The sequence below is a fragment of the Hemicordylus capensis genome, chromosome 1 (genome assembly GCF_027244095.1).
Source record: "Hemicordylus capensis ecotype Gifberg chromosome 1, rHemCap1.1.pri, whole genome shotgun sequence".
NCBI classification, from domain to species: domain Eukaryota; kingdom Metazoa; phylum Chordata; class Lepidosauria; order Squamata; family Cordylidae; genus Hemicordylus; species Hemicordylus capensis.
In genome coordinates, this window is record NC_069657.1 from 358,213,176 (window position 1) to 358,241,147 (window position 27,972).

Consider the following 27,972-nt stretch of genomic DNA (forward strand, 5'->3'; position numbering starts at 1 on the left):
AAATAAGATGGCTCCCTGTCCCTACAGGGCTCACAATCTAAAAAGAAACATAAGGCAAACACCAGCAGCAGCCACGAGAGCTGTGCTGGGGCTGGATAGGGCCAGTTACTTTCCCCCACCTAAATCTTAGAGAATCATCACTTTAAAAGGTGCCTCTTTGCTCAATTAGCAGGGGTTAATTGCTTGGGTCCAGGGTATTTAAAAGAGCACCTCCTTTGTCATGAACCCTGCTGCCTGTTACAATCTTCTGAAAAGGTCCGGTTACAGTTGCCACCAGCTCGTTGGCGACCTGGGACCAGGCTTTCTCTGTGGCTGCCCGGGGGCTTTGGAATATGCTCCCTGCTGAAATAAGAGCATCTCCTTCTCTGATTGTTTTCAGGAAGACCCTCAAGACTCTCTTGTTCTCACAGGGTTTTTATTAAAATTAATTTTAATAATTGGTTTTAATGATTGTTTTATGCTACTGTTTTTATTGTTTCATGTATTTTAATCTGTGTTGACGTTTAAATATTGTTTAAATTTTGTACACTGCCTAGAGATGTACATATCAAGCGCTATAAAAAGATAGATAGATAGATAGAGATCAGTCAGTCAGTCAGTCTCCCAGGTGTTACATTATAGGATTAGCCATAGAGACTGAGTAGGAATTTCCCTCTTTCATCCCAAATTGACTGTAGGGAGGTTGTTGGTTTTGTCCTCTTTGTTTTTTTTGTTGCCTACTGTACAGTGCACTGTTGGCTGAGTGGCCTCCTTTGTGCCTGGGTCAAAGGAGTTCCCTCTATATTTTTTAAAATAAATCTGTGTGCACAATGAGTATTGTTCTGGTTGGCAGCATCAAGGCACACATTTATTCAGAATGGAGCCTTCTTGATTCATTCTGAGCAGGATCTAAAATTAACTGAGCAGACAACATGCACACTGATCAGTTGTTCTGATTTGACAAAAAGTACATTTATCACAATAGATAAAAGGAAACAGAGGAAGTAGGGGATGTTGGTGAACACCCTGATGCATTGTTTGGAGGGGGAAGAGGAGCTTCCTTATATCTCAAGGCTAGCAGATTTGGATGGATCAGAAACCTTATGGGAACCGCCCTATTCACCCATCCAATGCTCTTGGCCTATGGGGCTCCCTCAACACATCTTGGAATGTGTAATGGTCAGGAGCCAGGAGGAGTTCTTGCACATCTCCTGGGCTTGACCCAGGGTGAGGTTAATTGGAAAGGCAGCATGTTCCATTTCAGCCCAAGTCTCTGCACTAGCGTTGGGAATTAGGCATTAAATAGAGAAAAGTTATTCTGTTCCATATCCTTTAAATGAAATAATAAACTTGTGACCCTTATGTAAACCAAGACTTCTTTATTCCCAGATCTGTGGGCAATGTTTGTACATGTTGATCTTTGTTTCAGTTTCACTAATCTGACAAGATTGTGCTATGACAGTCCTGAACAACTTATGATCTATGAAATTGAACTCAGCCTGCCATCACTGTCTTGTGGCCTGCCAGATTCTTGACAATCCAACATCCCTGCCCCCCAGACTTTCCCCTGCCCATGCCCTGTTTTTGTGTTCCCATGCAGGCAGCAAAAATAGGTTTATGAGTCCCTGTGGGCCATCAGACGTGACAGTGGTGGGCTGCATTTGCTTGGTTGGTTCAGCCTTTAGAATGTTTATTTCTAAGACTATTTAGATTTTCACTTTTAAATTTTGCTGATAGTTTGTGCTGGTGTCAAAACAGAATGCTTAAGCAGCATGCTTATACATTGAAATGCAGTTAAAGGTGAAAAGACCTCCAATTACTTCTGTACAAAAAAAATTCAACATTATTACACTTGAATTGAGTATGAAATTACTACACACACAACTTCTAGTGGGGAAAGAATAAAGAATATTGATCCAAAATATAATATACCTTGCATTTCATCTCTTAATATCAAAATCCATCTGCAGAGACTTGTTGAGACTCTTTTCTCCCCTCTTTTTGTTTTTTTTCCGGGAGAGACTGGTTCCATCACATTATGCAATAACATAATCATGTATAATGTATATTATGAGTCAAATCAAGTGACCTGAAATGTCTGCTGTTGTGCATGCAGAGTTTTGTTTTTAAATATCTCTCTATTTGGATGGTGATAGCTCTGCCATGGAAAATGCTTGTTTGTTCTCTTTCTTTGAAAAGGCAGACTTCCTGCTACTTCCTCCAAGACTGCTGAGCCATTTGTGTTTTGTTTGCAAAGAAAAGAAATGAATAGTCAGCAAGATCATACTCTGATTCCTTATGAATTAACCAGAATTGCCGTGGTCCAGCTTTCTCCACACAACTGTGGAGAATTCATAAACACATGCATTGAAAGAGGAGGCTAAAAGCTAGCATTTTCAAACTTTTCACCACTTTGGGTTACAAAAGGATAGTTAACTAATCCATGTTAATTCTAAGGCTTCACTATTGTATAAGCAAGGGCTGTAGTCTTTTTAAAAAAATAATAATCAGGGGGAACAATACTGTTGCTTAGAAATGTCCCCACTATTTTATTTCAGACATTTGGGATGGATACTTCCACCACTTTTGCTGCCTCTCTGTAGTGGAGACTCTCACATAATTGGCCATAGGAAAGGGCCCACTGCAATTCAAGATAGCAGCAATGTGTTTAGTAAGCTTCCAAGTCAGGGCCGCAGAACTGGTATTGTGTTCCAGGCCCAGTGGGCATTGGACCCTTGTGAATCTCATGATAAAAAGCCACTTCACGGTGGAGAAACTGTCAGGTCAAGCCACCCCGTGTGTGTGTGATGGTTCTGCAATGTGGCATTTCAGTAAATGTTTCTCTGAGATTACAAAGAGCAGGGTCATTTCCTGAAGCAGCTGTTGGGGACACTAAGATTGACACACACTCTCATCCCCCAACTGGATGCTCCATTGACTTGTTTGAGGATGACACTTCCAGTGATTCATCTTGATGTATTCCATGTAATTGATCTTCCCTGCGGCTAGTCATGTTGTTTCAGTAAGACTCAGCTTTGGTTCTTATGGCTGCAATGATTCAGGGGTTTCTCAGCTCTCTCCCCTCTAGAAGCTAAGTTGTAGCAACCAGGAAAGCTCAAGTCACCATGGTATTCATGTAAATGGGGCCGTTGGCATGATTATCTGGTACAGTAATTACTAGATCCTCTTCTGTTAGCGTTACTCTTTCTTTACGTTTTTGTTTTAAAGAAGGGAGAAATAACAGCTTGTCGCTTTGAAAGCAAATAACACTCTTTAAAAGCTGTTACTAGGCAACCCTTGCAGTTTGGGTGGGATGCAGCATTTGAACTCAAGTCTGAACAAAACTGAACCCCAAGTTAATAAATGAGCTTCACAGCAGGGAGACTGGCAGAATCTGAAAAGGAAGAGAGTTTTCAACATTTTATACCTTGAGCAGTAAGAAAAATGGGTGAGGGCAATCTATTTTATATTATAGTTTTTAAAGGAAACCTTTTTTCAAAATTAATTTGTTCTCTTGTCACAAATTTGAAGGTGAAGGAAAGGGAACGCTAATGATGTCCCAAAGTAGAATGACAAAATTTTATTTGCAGAGAAATGGCACTACAGCTTTACATACTCATTACTCTAGATTGGCTTCATTGAATCATGCCAATGACCAGAATATTCAGGTCTATATTGATAGAGTAAGTGCCTCTAATTACATAAATCAGAAAAGTTGGTTATTTAAGACATCTTGAGACTTACTGAGAATTCCCAAACCCAACGTTGGGATCCTGCATCCTAATATTTCCTGATCACCCTTTTCAGATTTTTTTGTACATTGAGTTGATTAGCAATAAGGTGTACCTCTAACAAGGTAACTCACTGAGATGACTTGACAGTGGGGAAATGGGAGGGTGGGCGGGGGGAGAGTTCACCTCTCTGCATGATATGAAACTGGGAAGCACCAGTTTGCTGGCTGCTGGCTAGCAGCTTCAACATGTTAACTCTAGACAGGGAGCCAGTGCTGTAACATGCAAGTGAGTCATAGAGGCAGGAGGGTTCTGTGTACCTCATGTACCCACTATGAGGCTTCAGAGAAACCCCAAGGGTTCAAGTAGCCCTGACTGAAAACCCCAGCTATAGGTCACTTTCAAAATATACAACTGGGTGACAACATTATAGTATGCAGCTGACAGTTGTACTGAAAAATTGCATTGGTCCAAAAAATTGAAATGATTCTCATTCATAATCTTTTTTCTATCAACCCTAGACGTGACATATCTAATACAGAAGGCAAAGGCACCTTGCCTGTCCAATCTTGTGTCACTGGGTCTTGGATATGAGGACTGTTTTGATCATGCCTTTCAAAGGTGAACCCTACTGTTCATTAGAACTCCAGTCTAGTTCTGACAGGCTTGTGGGACATTTTTATATATCAGAATAACTCAGTAGGCCTCCCAGCTCAGGTAAATTTATTGTTAGATTTTTTAATTTGCATGTAGGGAAGGGCAAAATCTATCATTCTAAACAGGACAGTATCTGAGCCAGCTGTAGAGCTGAATATAGCTTGGACAGGTGTTTTTAAGAGGAATTTCATTTCTAATTATTCACCCAGGAGGTTGTGGAGAATATTTTATATTATCTCATACTTTATGTTAGATTTTGATATAAAATGTGAAAAGACATGGGATTTTCTTTTCGAACAATATTTCTAATCACATTACTTTTTTAAAAAAAACTTCTGTGGGTTGCAGTTGATGATGTCCAAGAGGCAACTGATTAACGTTCCAGAAAGAGCTTTCAAAATTCTTTCTTTTTATACATGTTTCATCCTTAAATAGGGGCACTTTTGTATACCCTACAAAACTGTTAATTATCAGCCTTATGAACTATGATTTTCTGCTAGCTTAATGAGTGTGAAATGTGAACATAAGATCAAGAAAAATGTTTGATAACCACCCTCCCTATCATATCTGATAAAGGAAATGGGGAGGACGGCTTCCTTGTACTGAAGAAGCCATGTTGTCAGCACCATCAGATTTCCTGATGAACCTCCTGTAAGTGGCAGACCCACAACAAGGAGGACCTTCCTTCTGGCTGGTCCTGTTTGTTCCAACACCACAATGTGACTGGTTGTGATTTCAAATAACGTTGACTTTGTTAAGGGAAACTACCAGGAATGTGATTCCAACTAATATAGAAGCAAGTTCCTTAGGAAGAAAGGTTGTCTGCCCAACCTTAAAGATAATTTATTTGACCACCTAAGACAGTGTTCTTTATTGCAGTGCCCAGGAGTCAGTGGCAGCTCTCACTGACCCTAAGTCAGTGGGAGCTGACTTAGCTCCCACTGACTAATTACCTTTTAGGTAATTGACTAATTTAGTAAACGTTTAGTAGACCCCATGTGTGCCTGAGACTGTTTGCCCAAGTATGTAGTGAACAGAAAGAGCTAGATCATGACTGTGGATTAACTACGCTTTAGAGAATCAGTAGAATTAGCCTGTGAAAATATTGTGTGTAATGGTGAATACTGTTTTATGCTATCTTTATAGTGGTGTTGTCCATAAGAGTGAGATGAAGTCACGAAATCTGTTTCTTATCTGGTCTGGGTTTTGTTACAGAAGTTTAGAAGCTACATAGCTGCCTTGATGCATCAGATGATTGAAAAGAACACACTCATTAATTTGGCAGTTCCAATTAATGGAACTGGGGGGGCCTTTTAGATTGTGAGCCCTTTGAGGACAGGAGCCTATCTATCTATCTATCTATCTATCTATCTATCTATCTATCTATCTATCTATCTATCTCCACGTAAACTACTTTGGGGACTTTTTGTTGAAAAGCAGTATATAAATCAACATCATTGCCGCCGCCATGGTAGGGAAAAAGGGTTAAAATTCCCTCTACTGCATTCTGTGGTCTTGATCTGGACTGGTTCTCCTCAACCCCAAACAGCTGCTATTTACAAACAGCAGTGACAGGACAAGGTGTTTAAGAAAGGTCTAGTTTGGCCCTAAGAAACTGCCAGAGAGGACTTGTTGCTTGAAATAGACATGCCAGTTGTGTATAATGCTTGTTGTGTTTCAGTGAGCATTTGCTGAACAGAAGCTTTTATGTGGTTTCAAAGTGTTTGATATATACCTACCACTAAATCTCTATTGCTGACAATCTGTCATCCAGACAGCAAGTCATTCTGGTTCCATTTACAGCATTTGATAGCACATGCAAATGCTCTGTCTGCTTCACATTGTAGTGATGACCTTCAGGAGAAAAACAGACATTTGTTGTCAAAATATAGGAACATAGGAAGCTGCCATATACTGAGTCAGACTATTGGTCTATCTAGCTCAGTATTGGCTACACAGACTGGCAGAGGGTTCTCCAAGGTAGGAAGGAGTCTCTCTTAGCCCTATCTAAGAGAGGCCAGGGTGGGAACTTAAAACCTTGTGCTCAGATGGCACAAAATTTGAAGGCACAGGTCAGGAATCCTTTTCCCGGACTTCTGAAATCCGGAAAGCTCCAAAATCCGGACACCACAGCGGGTCGGGGGGGGAGAAAATGCTTGTAGCTTCAACCTCCTCCAGTTTGTAGGAGCAATATGGCCCTTGATTCCTCAGCTCATTAGCGACCCTTATCTCTTCCCCTCAGGCTTTGCTTTCTGCCTTTCGTTTACTGCCTTCTCAAGCTTCACTCCTAGCAGGAGGGAAGGGAAGGAAAGTGGGGGAGGAGGGGAAAAGATGAAAGAAGGTTTGTTTTTTAAAAAGATTTATATACATAAGAGTTTAGGAGATAACAGGGGCACACAGATGAGTAAGGATCTAGCAGAATAAACACAAACAAACAGGAACAGATGAGAAGAGAAAGAGAGGAACGCAACCGAGAAGAGCCCTGCTTCGGGGCAGAGCCAAGCTGGTTTTGTGAATGGGATCACACTGCCACTCACACACTTCTCAGGCTGGTCTGAGAGAGGGGAAGGAGTGATACAGTATAATATATTAAATAAAACCTTAAAACAAAACAACCAGTAACCTTTCATGCCCAAGATATCTCATTTATGCAATATTCCGAAATCCGGAAAAATCCAAAATCCAGAACACTCTGGTCTCAAGCAGTCCGGATAAAGGATTCTCGACCTGTACTGCGAACACAAGGAATGACCAGGCAGTTATGCTGGATAACTGCATGAACAACAGTAAAATAAACAGAATGAAATTAAATCCAATATTACTAAGTGTACAATAGCTAAGAATAGCTGTGGAAGAAAGTGACTTGAAGTTTTGTGTGACCAGGAGTCACACAAAAACCAAAACCAAAAAATGTAGTTCATTGTAAGTCTGTGTGTATTATTTCCAGAAGCCACATGTGAAGGTGGAGGCAAACTGTAAGCTTAGGCTCCCCTGAACCGATTCTACTCAGAACCTCAGGATCCAATTAAAAATGGCGCAGAGTGTCTCCTGTTATAAACCTCTGCCTCTGTGGACATCATATTCTCTTTCTGTGTTCCAAACTTACCCAGAAGAGGTGGAGGGGAGGACAAGTGGGGCAATTGCCCTGAGCCCCGTGCTGGCACAGGCCCTGCTCTTGGCCCACTGCAGTGCAGCCTGCCCTCCTCTCTCCCCCAGTCCCAGCCACTTATCTTTCCCATGTCTTTTGTGTCTGCGTGCAGCTTGAAAGGCTCCCAGGAAACCTGCTAGAGCTCTGTCTCTCCCGCCTCTCAGCTGTTTGGTGGGTGGGCGGGGCTTCCAGAGAGGCCTCCATGCAAGCCTCCCTGAAGCCTGAAGCTTGAAGCTGAGGAAGGAAGGAGAGAAGGAAGCAGGCAGGCAGGCAGAGAGTGTCTAGCACCAGAGCTCTCTGCAGGCCCTCTGCCCAGCCCGGCCTTAGTAATGGAGGTATGATGTGATTTCCTTTTTGTGGTTATTCCCGCCCCCCTTGAATATTTAGGGATTGGCTTGCCATAGTGGTGTTGAGCAGAGATCTAGGCGGGGTGGGAAGAATATGTATCTTTAAACTGAAGTGGATTGGACAAATTGTTGGGTTTTTTGTGTTTTTTTTAACCCATCCAAAAAGTCCTATAAGTAGTTTGTTTCATGGCAGAAAATTACAAAAACTTCTGGAACAAACAATATATAATATGTATTTATTTTATGAATGCACTATGCTCAAGTTGATTTGCAACCCAGAAGGTCTGAGAACTGTGGAGCATGTGTTGTGCTTTTTATTTTAATTTCTTTGGAATTGCATTATATGTCCAAGCTGGTTGGACATGTCCAAAACCCTCACTCATGCTATTTACACTCTATGTCATCAATCAGTATGATTCTGTAATGATATGAAATGTTAAGGAGGCCCTGCACCTGCTGATTCGCCCCCAGCTCTGCACCCCACTAGGGACAGTCCTGCTGAGGAGTGTTGTGTGTGTGTGTGCGCGCACGCACGCACGCATGTGTGTGTCTCACAGCAGTGAGTGGAGGTTTCAAAGCTCCATTGTGCTTCTCCTCAACCTTGCAGATGTAAACTAGGCCCCCAGTGTGAGTGCCCAGTTGTGCAGAGGCCCAGCTCACATGATCTTTCCTTGCTTCTTTGAGGAGGATCACATGAATTGGGCCTCCACACCATTTGCCAATTACATGGAGGGCTGCAGTTTACAAGGTAGACTACCTACATCAGGGTTACACAACTTCAGCCCTCCAGCTTTTTTTGGACTACTGCTCCCAGTGTCACCAGCCACAGTGGCCAATAGTCAGGGATTGTGGTAGTCCAACATCTGCAAGAGGACCAAAGTTGTGCAGCCCTGACCTACATGATGGATAGTAGGGACCTCTGTTGTTCCTCTCTCATACTTTCAAAGCACTGCCACCAGCTAAGCATATGAACTAGGCCTTAGTTTTGGACAGTGCTGTGCAATCTTTTCTAGAGATGTTTACATCAAACATTATGCACTGTGAGACTATGGGAAGCGGGGGTGGGGGTGGTGGAGAGAGAAGCTTTTTATTGCCCCAAGCTTTGATTAAGCAGATTTTGTTTAACTTTGGTCTGAATCTGAGCTGACAATGTCTTTTGTGATATATAGCATTTTAAAAGTATGACTCATGGTCTTGTTATATATTTTTCCATCTCCCTGGCTATGCTGTAAGATGCACAGACCCATGCAGGGAGTGAATTGTATATTTCAGGTTTGTGAGTGGAAAAATATGAAGGAGCTAATTTGGTGCAATGGATAGAGTGGTGGCTTTCGACTGGGAGACCAGGGTTCAAATCCCTACTTAGCCATGAAGCTCAGTGGAGCTAGTCAGTAAGGTCATGCACACAACCATGCTAGGGGTGGGGAGGGCAGGCAAGGGGGAAGGCAGGGATGGACCTACCTCCCCGCCAGATGATCGGTGCTCTCCTCTTGGGTGTTCAACCCCACACCCACACGATCTGCACTGCTCCATGCAGTGTGGATCTCTGGAGGTCAGGACCCATTTCCCTAGATTCCAGGAATCCTACAGTTATGGCTTTTGTCTCTATACTTTCTTCTATGACTGCTCCAGTAATGCCTCATCCTGAAATCAGAGCTTCTTAATTCTGAGTGAACATATTTAAGATCATTGGCAAGGGCAAATCATAGGGATAAGAGCAGCAGTGGCTGTAAGTTGTATTTCTTTAACGTTTTGCAAATTTCAACTGTTCTGTTTGACTCCGTTTGGTGAGCCTTTGTGCACATTCTCTGTGAATAACTGCAAAAAGCTCAAACAGTGTCAACAACAGGGGCCGATTAACCTCTTTGCTGCCCATAGGCAAAGATGATTGTGCCGCTGGAGGGGAAGGGGCAAGGGGAAATCTCCCCCTTTTCATTCTTAAAAACATCGCCACTGCCGTGGCTGGCTGGCTAGATGGCTGGTTAGGGAGAGGAGCTTGCTGGGCTTCCCACGCCCCCTTTGCATGTGATGTCACATGCAAAGGGGGCGTGGCCAGGGCTCCGAAGCCCAGCAAGCTCCTCACCCCCCTCACATTTCAGGCAGCCGATAATGCTGGAACAGTGTTTATTTCCCTTTCTCTCCCTCACTAGAGGGAGAAAAATAAAGGCTGTTCAGGCTGCCTGAAAAGATGGGGGGAGAGGAGCTCGCTGGACTTCGCCAGCCCAAGGCAAGGAAGGCATGCTCCAGTTCCTGGAGGGCAGCAGGGCCGGAGTCAGGCCACCGCCACTCCAGGCGCATTTTGAAAGGTACTCTTCCCTCCTCGCTCCCCTCCCCGCAGCCAGCCACAGCAGCGGCGAAGTTTTTAAGAGTGAAAAGGGGGACATTTCCCCTTGTGCCCCCCCCCTGCAGCTACCACTGCCCCCAGAGAGAGTCAGGGCGAAATTTGAGGAGCAGCAAAAGTTGCCGCTCCTCAAATTTCACCGCCGGAGGTAGATGCCTCTTCTGCCTATACGGTAATCCATCATTGGTCAACAAAATTTGTTCAGTATGAATACAGGTTTTTGTGCAGTTAGGCATATGGGGTTTAATAAGATCATTTCTTTAAAATAAATGGATGATAAAAAGATAAAAGATAAAAAGAAAATGAAGATAAACACTGTTTCCTTTCCATTTTAATAATGTTATACTAATAGTATATTGCAGGACTAATATTTGACTAATATTAATATTTTATTATTTTAATAAAATATTTTTAATTTAATATTAATATTAGTCAATATTTGACTAATCAAAGGCTTGTATTGAACTTGTATTGAACTCTGCTTAGATAGTGTATGTGGGTGTACAACCATTACAAAGCAGTACAAGAAAAGAAGAATTTCTTATATTCCCTTCTCTCATTCCTGCTCTCTTTCTTTTGGTTACAAAAGTGTATGGGCAGGGGGTTGATGGTGTGCGGGCGGCCACTTGTACAGTAGGGGAAAAAATGATTAGAACAAACCTTATTTTGTGGGTGTTCAATCTGAATGACTGCAAAGGCTCAAAGCCTTTGCACAATGCTTGTCTTTATCCCTGCTGCCTTCCTCCTTCCCCAGAATCCAGGAGCTTATCTTTTCTGTTGGGGAAGGGGAAGGCAGCATCAGTGGAGGCAGCACTGTGCTTGCTGGGTCATTCCAAGGGGCTGCTGGATTGTTCTTTCCTGCTGGCGTGTGGGACTCGGACTGTCATGGTCAGATTCACTGGCGGCAAAATGGCATAATTTGAGTTATTTCTACTGCGTGAAGAGCTCTTTCTCCAGCAGAAATGAAGTTGTTTGCATCATTTCCTGCTGGAGATTCTGGAAGTGCCATCCCTGCAGGGGAAATAGTGCTTGTCAGAGGCAGGGAATGCCTCTCTCTCTGCTTCTGCCAACAAGGCCTTCCCTGGAAGAACAAGACTGGGAAGGGGAAGCGGTGGTGGTAAGCTGATTCAAAGCAATCAAAGGCCTGCTGGCAAATCTGCTTGAAGCAGATTTGGTAGTACAGTTGTCCCTCGTCAACTGCGAGGGTTCCATTCCTGGAAACCCTAGCAGTTGGCAGATTTGCGGCTGACAAGGTTTTGAAATGAATGGGAAACAGGGGGTTAGGGGAATCGCAAGTGCCGAAGTGTCTAAAATCCACAAAAAAGGTAAACCCCCCCTGACCCACAGAACAGATCACCTGACCCCCAGAACAGATCACCTGACTTCCATAAATGACCTCCCTGAACCCCCCAATTGGCCTTGAATTCCCCCAAATCACCCCAAACCCTCAAAATTGCCCTCTGACCTCTGTAAATGACCTCAACCCTCGGATTGACCCTGTGACCCTGAAAATTTTAAAAAATGGTGCCAACCACGAATATTCGAGTCACAGTTGGTGAAGCGGGTGATAGTTTGCCAGTCGTGGATACTCAAATCTGTGATTGGCAAACTCGTGGTTGGCGAAGAAGAACTGTACAGGTGGACCGTGCTATATGTGGATTCGCTATCCATGGTTTTGCATATCCGGGTCAGGTTTTTGTTGTTGTTTATTTACATTTTTATACCACCCTATCCAAAGGCTTTGGGTGGTGACACCCGACCTCAGCATACATGGAAAAAACTGGCAAAAAGGGGGTAATTTCACATACCTACGGTTTGGAGACAGCTGAAAATAACCTCAGAAGTCATTTCCAGCCACCATTTTGTAAAAGGGAGCCATTTTGTGGCTCATTTAGGGTTTTTTAAAAACCCTTTTTTCACACACACACAAAGGAAGAAATTAGACTTCTGGAGAAGCATTCTGGATAGCTGGCGGCCCGCAAAGCACAGCAGGGCACTTTATTTCTAGGGATGTGTGAATCAATTCAGGTACAAAATAATTTGTACCCAAATCTACCTGTTTGGGGCAATTTGTGTACAAAACAAATCACTCCTGTGCTAGCTAGCCAGATTCAGGTCCAAAACAAATCGCCCAGATTTTGGACCCAAAAAATTTGTAGTTTCGGACCTCCATTTTATAGCGATCTCTCTTGCTGTCTCCAGTTTGTGTCAGGAATTTTTTTTTTTTAAATCCCACCCTCTCAAGCTTCAGATTGGTGACTTACAATGTGCAACGATTGGCTGGCGATCCCCCCTGGTTCCAGATTGGCTCATTTCCATTCAAATCTTGTGGTGCCGGGCATGACTGACCCAGTATTGGCTAAGGGAAGGGTCAAAGAATGGACAAGGATGGGGAGCGTTTGGAGGAGGGATTTTCAAATGCACTTAAGGAGGGGGTCAGCCGCCATTCTGCCTTCCTGCCTGGATGGAGGAGAGAGCAAGAGCAAGAGCCAAAGGAGCTTTGCTTTGCCTTGCCTGCCTGCTGCCTGGAGTGGATTCTCTGCTTTTTGTTCCTGATTGAGGAAAAGAGAAGATTTTCCTTTCATTTCCTTCCTGCTGCTGAGAGAGTCGCTGCCTGCACCTGCTGTCTGTGTGAATCTACCTGTTTTGGGTGATTTGTGGACAAAACAAATCGCCCCTGTGCTAGCTGGCCAGAGTCAGTCCCCTCAAAAATCAGGGGTGATTTGATTTGGATACAAATCAAATCGATAAGTGCACATCCCTATTTATTTCAACCTTTAAAAAATTTTTTTGTCCATTTTCCACACGATTTCTCCTGCTAATTGGGCAAAGAGGCAAACCCCTGCTAACTGGCAAAGAGGCACCTTTTTAATATGATGATTCTCTTTATTTAGCAGGGGGAGAGTAACTGGCCCTATCCACCCCCAGCACAGTACCTCCAGTGACTGTTGCTGGTGTCTATCCTGTTTCGTTTTAGATTGTGAGCCCTTTTGAGGACAGGGATACATTTTATTTATTTATTTATTTCTCTATGTAAACTGTTTTGGAACCTTTTGTTGAAAAGCGGTATATAAATATTTCTTGTTGATGATGATGATGATGATTTTTTGACCCTCTGGGAACCCAACCCCTCCCCGCCCCCCATTTGCAGTTTCAGCATTCCCTGTATTAGCAGGCAACAGAATTCTCATATATACCGAGGTCCACTTGTATTTTTGACATGCCAGAGATATCAAGGATGCTCTAGCAGTTTTGTGCTATGAGACAGAGCTGGACTAGAAGATGTCCAGCTTACTTTTTGCACTGGGGAAGAGAAAAGTGGTGGTGGGTGTTTACGTTCCAGGGCCTTAGCAGTCTCTCTCTTTTGGGGTGGGGGTGGTAACAGGGACAGTCGTTCCCCACATCTCCAGTGGGAAACTGACTCTGCAGCATTTCCACTGGGCTGAAGGCCCCAGAATATTTGCATAGTGTTTATTTTCCACCAGGGATACTAGGGATACTAGTTCTTATGTCCATCACAATCGGGAAAGGATGCCACTGAGGCCCTGGATGTACCTACTAGTGCTTTCCCTTTCCTCTCCCCTCCCCAGTGTCTTCAGTCCTTCACTTTGGGAATAGGAAGGTGGTATCTTGTTCCAGGAGACCGAGGTCCACAGAGTTCAGATCAGACTCGATCCTGACCGGACCAGTTCGGTCCGGCACCCCCTTGAATCCCCCTCAGTTCAGTTTGGTCCTGGGGGGGGGGGGGGGTCGCTTTTTAAAAAAAAGTTTAAAAAAATTCTTTACCGTCTCCTCTTTGGGAGAGTTCCTTGGGGCGGCTGGGTGGGGTCCACGGAGGTCCCCCCTTCCCCCGCCGGCCTCTGTTCTCACTCCCTCTGGCCCATTCAACCAGTTCTTCGGCCAGTTCAGGCCTCCATAGATCAGCATGGTGGCCATTTTGGATGCTGATGCGCATGTGCAAATGGCCTCTGCGAGGCCTGACATGACCCAGGGCCTCACAGAGGTCATTTGCACATGTGTGGTGGCATCCAAAATGGCCACCGCACCGATCTACGGGCCTCCAGCTCATCCTCCTTCAGGAGACCAAGGGCCATGGCAGGAACTGGTGGCAGTGGATGCTTTTCATTGGAGTCTTTCTGAACAGCCTTTCTAAACTGTCAGTTTGAGATGCAAACAGACCCTGTGCACCTGCTTGAAGTAGGCTGTGAACAGACCTGTGCTTGTTTTGATTCTGCTCATAAGCATTGAAGAAAGGAAATTGAGTATTTTGAGCTTCCCTGATCAAATGCTTGCAACATCTCTAGAAAAAGTTGCCCTTGATTTCTTCCTCCTGAGTTCAAAACCCTTCCCACCCAATAGTACAAGATGGGTTTTTTGTAACCCCGGGATGCGCCCCTCCTGAGCCTAATTCCTCTCCTGGATACTGTTAAGTTGTTAGGGAATTTAGCAGTCCAATTATCCTAGCACTGCAGTTTTTATCTCCGCACTGCCGCCACCCCCCGCAACCTGATGCTCAAATACCCTGAACATTATTTGTCTCTGAAGGCCACTGAACATACTTTGTCCTCCTTGGTCTATTTTGCGTCCTTTTCTTCTAATCTGCAGACTACTTTTTTTCTTGAATGCCCAGGAAGTCCCCTGTGTATGCTGGAACAGGGTGGCCCCATTTATCAGTTGGTGTCCCCATTTATTTAACTCTCTAGGAGATAGCATGGAACCACCAGACTCCAGAGCTGCTCTTTTCATTCAGCCGTACAAGACATTTCTGGACATATTAATGGTGTAGAAGGAAGACATTACTTCAAACGTGATCTTCAAAGAAGCTTTGAATTTGTAAATCATAAAATCTACCGAGACAATAGATATTGTTTAAGGAAGAAAGAAATGTAAAGATAAGGCTTTATATTTCCCTTGCTCCCAAACCAATTATGAGAACTGCAACAGATACTTTAAAACAAAGAAGGAAAAATCATTTTTAAAGAAGGAAAGTAAAGGGGGGAAAGCTGGTAATCCTCAATTTAAGGATACAGGGAAGCAAAATGGTGGTGATGGGGAATACGTTAGTATTGAAAAATGAACAAAACTGTACCCATTATGTGTGAAACAAGGTTTCTGAACTACAATAAAATTTTATATACCTTGGAAAGAAGCATAATATAATAAAAAGGAGACATGGACAAAATAAAAGGATGTTAGAAGTCAAATTACAGCTAGGTTGTTTGTGAGTATACTCACAGAGGTAAGCATCAAAGAGGTGATTGGGATTTACTCTCAAAATAATTGTGTTCAGCTAGGCAACTTTAATGTCCCATCACATAGTTCCATGCAAAATTAGGCACCAAAATAGCCATTGCAAAAAGCTGAAAGTCACTCATAACCTTGCAGAGAATGGGCCTGTGGATGGGAGAAGTTTATGCAGCATGCTAAGGTGCTGTTCAGAATTTCCTGGGAACTGGACAGAAGATGACATATCAAAAAGTAACCAAATGGATTTAAGAGCAGAAGCCTGGAGCATGGAAAGCTGGTTACACCTGAAATACAGGACCGAGTAAGAAAAGTTAGAGACTGAAAAGTTAGATGTCCCACTGATCCCTTACAGTATGAGTGTAGTGTAGTGGGTAGAGTGTTGGACTTGGACTGGGGAGGACCTGAGTTCAAATCCTAATTCAGCCACAATGTTTAGTCCAGCTACTATCTCTTGGTCTAACCTACAGTGAGGCCTCAGCCAGTCCAGGATTGCTGGAGGCCTCTTTCTTGCATTTAGGGGCAGGAACGGGGAGATTACGCCACCTTAATCTCCTTCTTCCTTCTCTCGCTCACTGGCTCTGTTAGCCAATTCAGAGGGCCTCTCCTTGCTCTCGGCCCTCATCAGAGCTTGGCCCCTCCTCATCGTCCAGCTCTCACTCAAATGGTCCACAGCAGCTGATGCAGCTGCTGTGAGGGGCAGGGTCCAGCCTCATGTAGGGTACCCCGCCATCCCATGGGAGCCACGGGAGCTGCCATGGATCCACTTCAGTCCCAGCCCAAGCCGACTCAATTGCTGGTCAGCCGCCTGGGCCATGACATCATTGGTCAGGGACAATGGGTGAGGTGCGTGAGGCTGAGAATGGGCCTGACCACCGGAGGAGGTATGTCCCTCCTGTTCCTGCGCCCCATGCCCATCACTCCCTGACACCTACCTCATAGAGTTGCTGTAAGTATAAAGTGGCAGGGAGGTGAACCATGTATGAATACGGTATAAAACAAGTTTTTGCTTTTTATGATAGGGTCAAACAAGACATGACTTTGAGTATGTAGTTGGGGCTAGTGTGTTTGATTTCAGCAAAAATCAGCTGGACTGCCCAACTCCCAAACCCCACCCCGGATCAGGACGGTGAGGGAAGGGTGTAGTACAGGGGTGGGGAACCTTGGCACTCCAGCTGTTGTTGAACTACAACTCCCATCATCACAACAGTGGCTGGGGATGATGGGAGTTGTAGTTCAACAACAGCGGGAGTGCCAAGGTTCCCCACCCCTGGTGTAGTATCTTCCCTTAGGGACTTGTGTGGATTAGGACCACCAACCCTTTCCCCCTGCCACAATACCAATGAGATTATCATCTTTTTTTCTTTGTCAAATTGCAGCCATGAGGAGGCCTGATTCAAAACGGGACCATCAGGGTGATAAAGTATAATAGCTCACAACCTGCAGTCCAAATGCAGATCAGCCACTTCTATGGCTGCTATTTTTAAAGAAACTTTAAGCCCATCATAAACAATAATGGGCTTAACATAGCATGTACTTTGGTCCTCAGTGACTTGAAAGCCTCTCAGCAGAACCGACATAAAAAGCAATTATGGAAAACACCTGGTATAATAACTCAGAGCGGGGGTGTGGGGGTGGGGAGACACATTAACATACCCTCACAGAAAGATAGGTTGCTTATCATTCTACTGGAAGATAGTAATGATTCTCTTGTACCTGTCAAGTGCATAGTATTTAAGTGAGGCCCACTTGGTTGCCAGAAGATGCCAGCTAGCAAGATTTGAATTGACTACTGTGTATAGCATGCCCAAATGTTCACAATATGTTAGCACCATACTTGGAAAGGCATTTCACTCATGCAAGAAATTGAACATGGATGGGAGATTATTGCAGGGCCCAGTAAGCATTTGCTACAGCACACTGATTTTCTGTCATAATTCTCATGACTGTTGAAATCCACTTTCAAAATTGCCATCTTTAGAGGAAAGATACAGTGGGGATGGTGGAGTGGATCTGGAAGATTTAAAATAAATTATTCAGTAGTTGGAAAGATCCATTTTAGATCTTAGTCTTGGCCTGAGTTAGCTAAAAGCTAGTGTCAAACTTCAACTATTTTTGTGCAGATTCCCTAATTTTGTCCCACTCTATAGGTGGGGGGCTTTGAACAAAAACAAATGAAATATACTCTTTTAACTCCCCCAAGTCTCTCAAAACAGTTTACGAATATGTGTAGATATGAAACCATTTTAATAATTAATAAATCAGCCAAGGTTAACACATAAAACAAACAATAATTCATTAACTAACAATAATAATAGAAGCAGCATAAAATAGAGGATCAGCAGCACAGACACCGTCATTAGAACAGTATATAAATAAGGGTTAGCGGGGGCCAGACAAGCCTCCAAAGACAAGGATTTCTATGATCTGGATACTACAACCAAGAAGACTCTGCCCTATAATACCCTCCACCTGCATCTCCTGTGGCACTGGAATATATGAAGCTGTCTTCTGCTAAGTCCGACCATCAGTCCAACTGTCTCAGTATTGTCAATTGGGGAGGTGCGAACTGGCTTGCCCTCATCAAGGTGGCTTGCCCTTGAGCCAGCTCTCTCTCGAGTCGGACCCCATCCCCCGGACTGGCTCGGTTTGGCAGTTCTACTTGGGGAAATTCCCCCCCCCTAAACTTATTGCCTACAACAGCTTTCAGAGGTGCTGCCATGAGGGAGGGGTCTCCAGTGGTTCCCCTCTCCCCACCAGCCTCCCCCTAATCTTAAAAGGGCTATTTCAGCCCATTTTGGGGTCTTTCTGGCCCTTTCTATGCTGGCGGTGGCCATTTTGGAGGCCACCATGCATGAGCTCTGGCCATTTGTGTGCCCAGGTTGTGACCCAGGCATGCAAATGGCCAGTGTGCATGCATAGCGGCCTCCAAAATGGCCACCAACAAAGGCCTGAAAAGGCCCCCAAACAGCCCTTTTAAGATCAGTGGGAGACCAGCAGGGGGAGGGGAAACTGCTGGAGACTCCACCCCCGTGGCTGTGACAGCACCCATAGAAGCCGCTAGAGGCGGTTAGTTTAAAAAGAAAATTCACCTCCCCCTTGAGCTGGGCCCAAACCAGTTTGGACCTGGGGCCTAGTTTAGTGTGCACAAAACCAGACCAGGCCTGGTTCGGTTCAAGTCTAGTTCTATTCAGACTGAACCAGATTTTAAAGTTTTCTGCACACCCCTATTGGGTGCTGGCAACAGCTCCTCAGGGGTTCAGACAGGTATCTTTCCCAGTCCTACCAGGAAATGCGAGGGATTGGACTCGAGGCCTTCTATGTGCAAGGCATGTGCTCAGTCAGAGTTAGAGCCCTGTACAAGTGGTCCTCATTATCCACGGTCCCAGCACCCACAGTTTCGTGTATCTGTTGATGGGTCTTAGAGACCCAGTTTCTTTCTCATTGATACAAAAATAGGTCAAAAATAGCCTATTTGTGGTTGCTGAGTAGCCAGAAATGACTTCCGGTGTAATTTCTGGCTGCCACTCTACAGTACAAAGCCATTTTAAAGCTCTATTTTAAAAGAAAATCTGGACCCATTTCAAACTGGCTTTTGGGTGGGCTATGGGATTGAGATGGCCTTGGTCAGCCTGTTGGATGATCTCCAGTTAGGAATCGACAGGCAGAGTGTGACTCTGTTGGTCCTCTTGGATCTCTCGGCAGTTTTTGATACCATCGACCATGGTATCTCCCTGGAGTGCCTGAAGGGGTTGGGAGTGGGAGGCACTGGTTTGCAGTGGTTCCACTCCTACTTCTCAGGTAGATTGTAGATGATGTCACTTGGAGATTGTTGTTCTTCAAAATGAGAGCTATTGTATGGGATCTCGCAGGGCTCCATTCTATCTCCAATGCTTTTTAACATCTACATGAAACTGCTGGGAGAGGTAATCAGGGGATTTGGTGCAGGGTGATATCAATATGCTGATGAGCCAGCGTGGTGTAGTGGTTAGAGTGCTGGACTAGGACTGGGGAGACCCGAGTTCAAATCCCCATTCAGCCATGAAACTAGCTGGGTGACTCTGGGCCAGTCACTTCTCTCTCAGCCCAACCTACTTCACAGGGTTGTTGTGAAAGAGAAACTCAAGTATGTAGTACACCGCTCTGGGCTCCTTGGAGGAAGAGCGGGATATAAATGTAAAATAATAATAATAATAATAATAATCTATTACTTAATGTCAACTTCATCAGGAAATGGCCTAACTTGCCTAAATGCCTGCCTGGAGTCAGTAATGGATTATATGAGGGAGAACAAACTGAGGCTGAATCCAAGCAAGACAGATGCACTCACTGTACATCTTAGGATGTTTTAAGAAGGGCCTGAAAACATACCTGTTTAGTCAGGCTTTTAATGTATAGTTTTAAAGTGTCAAGTTTTATAGATTTTATCTGTATTTTAAACTGTTTTAATTGTGTTTTGTGTTATTAGATTGTGAACCACCCAGGGACTTGCATATGAGGCAGTATACAAATGTGTTAAACAAACACACAAACACATAACATTTTTTGAATATTCACCAAAAATTGGACCAATTTGGGAGTTTTCGGGGGCATTTCTGGAACCTTGGAGAGCATAGTACTGTGCATATATCTAATCTTATTTCTCTCCTCTCCCACTTTTTTACTTTTTTTGTTAGGAACCTAACAAACTCTTACCCACAGGGGTAAGATTTTTTTTGTTGCAGTTTCTGTACTCATGGTTATAGGTGAGAATGGAAATCCACTTGAATAAAGAAGGCCACCTGAGCAAAGTATCACTGAAAACATCAGCAAGCATTCCGGATCTTTTAAATACACTGGTCTCAACCCACGTAGGGCTTTAAAGTCATAAGCAGAATTTTGAATTGGATTTGGAAGCAAACCAGGAGCCTGAACAGACAGAATAATATTGTCGTTGCATATTGTGAAAAATGGGCCTCTGCCAGCACTTGGGTTTCAGCATTCCACATCAGCTGTATTTTCTGAAGTTGTACTTGTGTTCTGTCTAGTAGTATTTTGTGGTTTGTTGTTTGGAGATTTGTCCCAGTGGGGATCCTGTAGATAGGGATTTGTGAGCTGGCTTGGCTGGTTCGAATTTGAACCAGACCAGCCCCGGTTTGAACTGGAATGGTTTGGACCAGTTCAGGAGTCTACTGGGAATCTACTGAGGATTCCCCTTTACCTGTAAAGTGGTAGAGAGCTTCCCTAAAGCTAGATGGGGGCGGGAGGGGAGTCAGGGGTAATTAATTTAATTTTTGGTGGCAATGGCAGTAGGGGCGGCAGCAGGAGCAGCGGCTCCCCCCCCACCCCTGCCGGTCTCCCTCAGAGTAGTGTGGGCTGGTGGCAGCCTGTTCAGGCCTTTTCCAGCCCATTCTAGTGACCTCTGGGCATTCACAGAGTTCACTATAATGGGCCAGAGAAGGCCCAGAATGGACTGGAGAAGGCCCAAACTGGACTACCAGTGGTCCAGGCTGCTCTGGGCAAGGTCGGCACAGTGGGGGGAGTCACTGCTCCCAGGGCTGCGCCCACCCTTGCTTAGGGAAGCCCCCCCCCCCTTTACTGGTGGCACTTTTACCAGACTTGGTTCAGTTTGACCGGAACTGGAACTGAAACTAGACCAGGCCGGGTTGGCTCAAATCCAGTTCGGATTAGAACCAAACCAACAAAACAAGTTCCATGCACACCCCAATCTGTAGAGAGTATGTGGGGGATGGAGTCAGTGAGAAAGAAAAGGGAGGGAAAGGAGAAGGAGAAAATGGAGTAGCTTCTGAATAAAGTTTTAGTCAAACTAGCATAAGATTACTTCATGTTTACAAAGGAAGCAGTTATAAAACATTTGGCGATGAGGTTAGGATACTCTACTGGAGTCAAGGGGATGATAAAAGTCTTCTGTGATTTGTCACATACGGCACAAGCCATACAGTGCCTGATTACATTTTCAATGCGTATGTCCATACCATAACTTTCTCTGATTTATCTTTAGTCAAGCTCATGCCCAGGTGACCTTTGTGAGCAATTTTGATCACTTTTGCTTGTAGTGAGTTTGGCACCACTGATCAATCCTCAGCACTAGCTCATTGAGACGGGACAGCTCACTCTCTACGTGTATATATGGTTAAAGATGTTAAGCTACCTTGTATTTGCATTGCCATCCATTAGTTATGTAAGGATTAAGTTCAGTAAGCACTTGATCAGCACTTAGGGGCAATTTCCATTCAGAAGACATGATCACTCCATGAGTGGATGAAGCTATTTGTACAATTATGACTCCTTCATTCTCTTCTTCTGGGATATCCTCTTGGCGTGGAAGTGGAAGTTGAGATAAACAATCTGCATTTATATTCTGGATTTCTGAAAGATATTCCACCTGGAGTTGCTCAACTCCTCAAGTAGTAAATAAAGCAGATAGGGGTGTATGGTCTGATCGTAAAGTGAATTTTCTGCCTCACAATTACTGTAAGTTCTGAAGTGCCTCATCAACCCAAAACATACTAGAGCTTCTTTTTCAGTGACTGTATACATATTCGCTGGTGCAGTAAGCACTCTGGAAGCAAAGACAATTGTAACTTCCCTGTGCCCTTTTTTCTGGATCAAGACAGCACCCAAATCATATTCATAAGCATCAGTGGTTACAATAGTGTGCCTGTTGGTGTCAGGCATTTCAGCAATGGCTGATTTAATAGTATAAAAACTTGCCTTGTTGGATGCATCCCAGGTAAATGCAACATTCTTTTTAAAAAGAAGATGCAATGGAGCAAATTTTGAGGCAAACTGTCTAACAAATTTAGAGTAATACTCAAACTATTGAAGTGCATCCTTGTTGTGTGGCTCCGTGTTTCCCGAATAGCTTTCACCAAGTCTGTTTTGGAATGTACACCAGTCTGAGATATTGTGTGTCCCAAGTACATCACCAAGTATGTGCAAAACTGACATTTCTCTGCAGAGATAGTAAGCATACTTGGTCTTGTGGGGTGCTGGGGTCATACATAAACTGTGGGGATCATATGTAAACTGTGCCAATCTCCTTGGAGAAATTTTATGCAGAGTATAAATGTAACAAATTAAGCAAGCAAGTATACCAACATTCCCCAGATGATCTAGCCAATCACACACTCTCTCTCTCATTCATACATATATATATATATATGAATGACATTATTTTTTATGAAAAATACAGAATTAGGAAAAGATTAGAAAAATGCAGTCACTAAGAAAAGAGAAGAAATCAGTATTTTGATAAACATTGTGCAATATAAACTAGTGCACTCAGCCTTTGGCCTCCCCTCCAGAGACTTCGCTCACTCGTTCCTCTCCCCACTCGCCTGTTCCTCCGCACATTCCTCCCCACCCCCACTCATTCATCCCCTCAACCCCTCACCAGGCAGCTGCACCCGTTTGTCCCCCCCCCACCTGCTTGCCCGTTCGTCTCACACACACACACACACACACACACACACACACACGCTCCTCCCCATGGTCTCGGCCAGTCTCCTCACCTTGGCCTGTCATTTGGCTGGCAGGCGGGCCCGGAGAGGAAGGCTGTGCAATTGTTTCAGCCAGTTTTCTCCTTTGTTGAGGGAACTAACTGTAGCTGTATATGGAGTCATTAAGTTAAAGTTATAGTTGTTGAAGCCCTTTGTTTCCTCATTTATGAAAACAATGCACTCCCCATTGCCTTTAGAGTGACCTTCTCCTGCTATCTGATGAATTTTCTTTTCTCCCTCCCTCCGGATGGAGAAGGGAATCCATCTTTTCTCTTTGTCTTTGCTTCATGATGTTTTCCCAAGTTTTAATTTTTTGCTGATGAATTGCTTTGGCATTGCTTTGACCCGTTTATGGCTGCTTTTGCCTGCCCCTGCCCTCCTGGGCTGTCTTTGTTAGATTGTAAGCCTTTGGCAAGGTCTCAGTTTTGTGTTAAATTTTGGACAGTGTCTAGTATGGTTTAAGCACAAATGCATGTGATGGAGCTAAAGGCTACAATTCAAAAACCAGTTGAGTACTCTTGAGATGGATGAGAGTCTTAAAATTCAAACATCCCATCTTCATGGATGGATGCAGCAGTGAAACAATAACATTTTGCAGTAACTCTTACTTGGCAGGGTGGTGTACAACCTGTTCTAAATAAACAACGCTGTATCAAGTAAAGCTGAATTCTGTGACTTGAGGAATGCAGACTAAACATATTTGCATATGTTTGCTAAGTTTGCATATTTAAATGGCTGGTCATGGGGAGAGTCATGTAGGCCCACAAAGTCTTGTTCCTGGACTTTGGATATTTCTTCAGCTTGGGCTTCACCTTCTGATATTTCACCAGTTATTCTCCATGCATTTTTAAACCTTTGTCAACAGCCATAAGGGCTGGAAACATGGTTTTATTTTTTGACATAAACCCTGACATTCCCAGAATGCTATAATATCGAATTCTATCCTGACACAGCATGTTTAAGATAGCCTGTATAACAGATCTACAGCTCAGTCTGATACATTTTTAGTTAGAAGTAAGTCGCAGTAAAGTTTCACTGGTTTACTAGTTTCAATGAAGCTTATTCCCAAGTAGATGTGTATATCTTTGACTTGGTTGTATTTTCTCAGTGGAAACTGCAGGTCTGGGGATTGCATACTTATTTTCATGATGACAAATAGGAATATTTGATTATTTCATGTTTATTTAATGTATTTGTATACTGCTTTTACAATTAAATACCAAACCGGTTCACAAAAATGTAACACAATAAAGATACAAAAGCTAATCAAGTGAAAAAATAAATTATAGTCATTTAAAATAGCAGAGCAAAGAACCATAAATTTCTGCACAGCAAATAATTCAGATAGCAGAGGAAAATTCCCTGTGCAGTAGGCAGGTCTTCAGTTTCTGCTGGAAAATGGCAACAGAGGGAGCCTGCCAAACTCTTCCGGGAGAGGGAATTCCATAACTGAGGATCTGCCCCTGAAAGTGGGCCCTGTCTGGTACTTGCCAAACAAATCTCTGTTAATGATGAGCCAGAAAACAAGGCCTCCGTAACAAGGCCTACTTCTTAAACATGGAGTAAGTTCATATGGGAGGAGGCAGTACTTAGTCTGAAAGTAATTTGGTGCCTGATAATGTAGGAATTTAAAGCCCCAAACCAGCATTTTGAATTGGCCCTGGAAAAATAATTGGTAACAGGGCAGCGGAAGTAAAATAGTGCTTTATCCAGCTTGCCTTCAGCAGCATCCTAGCAGATGAACCAAAGGAAACTTCCAAACTGTTTTCAAAGATAGCCTCACATGTTGAATTCTATTGTACGTTCTGCCACTCCCCCCTAAACTGGTGTGGCATTTCTTTTATTGAATCAGTAATTATATGGTGTTCCGGCGTTTTTTAGTGGGTGTCTTGCATAGAGTGACAGGTCTAAGTTCATTTAGCCCAGCCTACACGGTTAGCAACATACACATGCATTACTCCATGCTATTTAAATGTTCCTGCCAGGAATGCAACAGATTTCCCACCCAATTCTGTATGTCCATGACTGAACTGAGGGCTAATGCAACTTTCCAGAGCCAAAGACTGACCTTCTTAAAGCTAGAAAGAGTAAATTGGTTATTCATACCGTATAATTTTCTCTCAGTGTGTATGTTTTCTTCACCCTTCCTCAGCATTCCTGCTGAGAATCCACACAGATTGCTAGTGACTCAGGTTCTTTAATTCAGGTTTCCCCTCCAGTTGTGTTTAAGTTATATTCTACTTTAGGTGGGGGAAAATGCAGAAGTGTGCTTTCTTGGCACCATAATTGGAATTATTGGCTTTCTTGGCAACCTCCTATCAACCTCCGGAGAGACTGCCTGAGATGATTGTGGGGTGTGTTGTATGGCATTTGGTTTGTAGGGTTAATGATAGTCCTCTTCCTCAAATTTATCCCTGCAAAGAAGTAGTGAGTTAAACAGGCATCACAGTAGGGGACACGTCTTAGGACAAAGTAATTCATTATGCCATGCTCTCTAAATGTTCCTACAAGGACTGCATTTTTCTGACAGGTTTTCCAGTTACGCAGCTCAGTGGGAGTCAGTGCAACTTGAAGAAAGTCTGGAAGAAGGAGTGAACAAAAATGGGCAATGAGATCTTGGAGTTTTGTTTTGTTTCCGCTTATGCTTTCTGAAGCTTAGTCTATTGAGCCTATTTACAGACTGAACTGCTTTCTATGGGGAACACAAAGGAAGGAGTGTGGTCAGGTCTAGCAGGATGCCCCAAACCAGGTGTAGGATTTTGTGCAATACTTACTTTCCACGTCTGGCAAAATGCCATGTCCTGTCTCCCCCACAAGACTCTTCCTAATTCTTGGGCAATAATACTATCATTAATGTGCATTGATCATTGGTGTTCCAATTACAAGGAGAAAGATAGGATTTAGAAAATCCACAAGAACCAGCACCTGACCTCCCAATGCTAGCCAAATCATGCCCCCCCCATTGCTTTTAAAAAAATCATAGTTAGAAGGACAATCACAGAAGATAAAGGGGTTGCCTCCCTTGAAATTCAAGTACTGTTTACCAGAATCTACCCTTGTTTCTTATTACTAGATTATTTAGGGACCCCCAGAACCGTTGTAAGGTGGAAGCAGACCCAAGGCAATCAAGCAAGGCCTATGTCTTTTTAATTTCAGTGGAACTATGTGAATAATTTTTCTCACCATGTCAACCACCTACTTTTCATGCACATTTGTACCTCTGCTTATTTAATGAGTAAATATAATCTATTACATTCAATATTGTTGAAATGAGGTTATCACAATTGTACATTCAGTTGTGGCCAGTGTGCATGTGTGGCAGTCTCCAAAATGGCCACCATCAGTGCAAAGAGGTCCAGAACGGGTTGAAAATGGCCTGAAACGGGATGTTTGAGACCAGGGTAGAGGCTGGGGGGGGGGGCGAACCTTAGGAGACTCTCCTGCAGCAGCACCCCCTGAAGCCCCACAATGGCAGTAAGTCCATTGAAAAGAACTAGCTTAACCTGCGCAGAGCATCTGTGCGCTAGTACCTGATTCCTCCCCTCACCAAATGACACAGCCCCCCTCACCTCAGAGATCTCTCCACCCTAATCTGAGCCGCACTCCTGCTCCTCCTGCTCCATCCGGTTGCTTCCATCCACCTCACCTATCTTGGTCACTCCTCCATCCCTTTACTCTATCCCCCTCACCCCTCTTGGTCATGGCTGCAGTGTTGCTGGTGCCTGTTGGCCAAGCTACAGCCCGCTATCCCCAGAGACCTCCCCACCCTCACCCGAGCTCCGCTTCTGCTCCTCCCCACAGGAGCAGCAGCAGTAGCAGCTGACCGGGCCCTTCCTTGCTGCCGCCACTGCCATGGCCACTCGTTCCCCTCAGACCACTGCCAAGCCCAGGCCTATCCCTTGCCTGCCTGCCTCCCTCCACCAAACAGCAGCAGTGGGTGACTGGGCCCTTCCTTGCTGCCAATGGGCGCCACCATGGCCGCTCGTTCCCCTCAGGCCACTGACAGACATAGGCCCATCCCTCGCCATTTCTTCTTTCTCTCTTCCCCCCTCCTTTTTCTCTCTTTCTTTCTCCTTCACTTGTCATTCCCCTCTGTCATTCTCCCCCCCTTCTTCTTCTCTCTCTCTTTCTCCCTCTCCCCCCTCTCTCCCCCTTCCTGAGTTAAAGATCTTGTTCATCTTGTTTCCCCATCTAATTCACACAACAGCATCCTCCTTCTCCTGAAGGGGCTCTTTCCTCCCTCATGACCCCTCTCTTTGCAGACCCCTGCCCACTATCCTTATAGATAGATAGATAGATAGATAGATAGATAGATAGATTCCTCTTCTCTATAATCAAGAACATCTTCCAGCCAGTAGCAGTTGCATTCCAACTGTCCTTAACCATCACAGGCTCCTCCTCCCTATCTGAATATGGAATCCCCACTGCCCAATCGCCACGGTGGCACAGGCTCCTTCTCCTTAGCTGCATATGGAATCCCCACTGTCAATCACCATGGTGTTTCTGCTCTCACAGGCTCCTCCCCCCTATCTGCATATGGAATCTCTACTGCCCAATCACCATGGTGCTTCTGCTAGAGAACTAACATGAGAACTGTCATACACAGGATTAGCCACAGGTATGCCTTAGAGAATTATATATATAGATTCCGTCCCCCTCCCCCCAAGCTGGGCCAGAACTGGTTTGGAATGGAACTGGACCAGGCCCAGCTCTAGTGTGCACAGAACCAGACTGAACCCGGTTTGGTTTGAGTCTGGTTCTACTTGAACTGATCCAGGTTTTATGGTTTTGTGCACACCCCTAGAGTGCAGCTTGTTCTAGTCATGGGGAATAGTGGGGAAACTTGAAACACCCCATTGTTTCAGATGGGTAGCTTCTAGGACACCAAAGTGGGTTGAGTCGTAGGACATGATGGGAGGATCCAGTGGGAGTTTTGGGGAATGGTTAATAATTGTTAAAAATCCCCTGCTTGCCCATTTCTTTTGTGGGTTGTCTGGTAGATAGCACCCGTTTTCCCCACCAC

At 44.3% G+C, this 27,972-nt stretch overlaps 1 protein-coding gene and 1 long non-coding RNA gene across 3 annotated transcripts in view; one reads left to right on the top strand and one right to left on the bottom strand.

Moving 5' to 3' along the window:
- GRM1 (glutamate metabotropic receptor 1) overlaps positions 1 to 27,972 on the top strand; it is a 341,173-nt gene that overhangs the window by 148,422 nt on the left and 164,779 nt on the right. The window lies entirely within an intron of this gene.
- Positions 3,169 to 7,590, bottom strand: LOC128342983 (uncharacterized). Its single transcript, XR_008315286.1, has 3 exons — positions 7,474 to 7,590; positions 6,107 to 6,221; positions 3,169 to 3,373 (listed from the first exon to the last, which is right to left on the bottom strand). It is a non-coding gene; the product is annotated as an uncharacterized LOC128342983 (long non-coding RNA).